The following is a 997-nucleotide window of genomic DNA, read 5'->3' as shown; positions in this document are numbered from 1 at the left end:
TACGTGCGTTAATCATACTTGTGCATTAATCGCAGTTGTAAAATGTATGTGCATTAGGTCTAAATATAAGCACTAATCTTCAAAAAATAATGTAGCCTACACCTCATCTGCCCGCCTCAGAGTTTGGACAGGTGAGGACAGGTGTACTGCCGCCATTTTGTCCAGTCTCCTCATGCAGGTGCAGAGGATGTTGTGTTTTCATAGGCAGAGTTAGCGAGTCCTTACCAATTTAGGGCTTATTACTCAAGTCAGAAGTAGGCCTCTTGGTTCTTTACTATTTTATTACTACAGCTCTCCCTGCTGCTTTACCTCTCCATACACTCCCCAAATCCCCTACGTTACATATTTGGGCCAGCCTTAACTGCGGGGTAGATTTCACTCACCAGGCTAAGTATAGTAGTCTGCAGCTCTTGTGAATGACCAAGGGAGCCAAGCATCATTGATGCTCAATTTTCTAGTCATCCGTTTGCTCAGTAAAATCAAAGCACGCTAGTGGGAATGCTTCCATTTCTCATACTAATAGCTCAGAGGACGGAGGCTAATTACGAGGAAAATGAATCAGGGGATGTAGTTATTGGATAACAGTGATGGCATAACCCACCCATCTGCAATGTTAGTGAAAGTAGAGATTCGTTACTAGGAGAGGTCATTACTGTAGCATGTTGCTCATCAGCACGGTTGGTTATCATCATTGAGGGCTTCACCACACTATAAGATAGCAGCCTCATTAAACAACCACATCATGGAAAAACTGGAGCACCAGGCCCACATGCCGCTTTCTGACTCATGCTGAATATTCATGGTAATCTCACAGCAGACGCACTCAGTCAGATGGTTGGAATAGAAATTATGGCACAAATCTGAAGACAATTATATGATCAACACTCCTCTTCCCAGTTCTCTCTTCCCTCTTGATTTTGTATCAGATATCCAACAGTGTGTGATACAAAAAAAAAAAAAAACACCTGAAAAGAAAATATGACACTTGAGACAACGG

Source organism: Myripristis murdjan, chromosome 11 (genome assembly GCF_902150065.1).
Source record: "Myripristis murdjan chromosome 11, fMyrMur1.1, whole genome shotgun sequence".
Lineage (NCBI taxonomy): Eukaryota > Metazoa > Chordata > Actinopteri > Holocentriformes > Holocentridae > Myripristis > Myripristis murdjan.
This window is presented reverse-complemented; position numbering follows the sequence as displayed.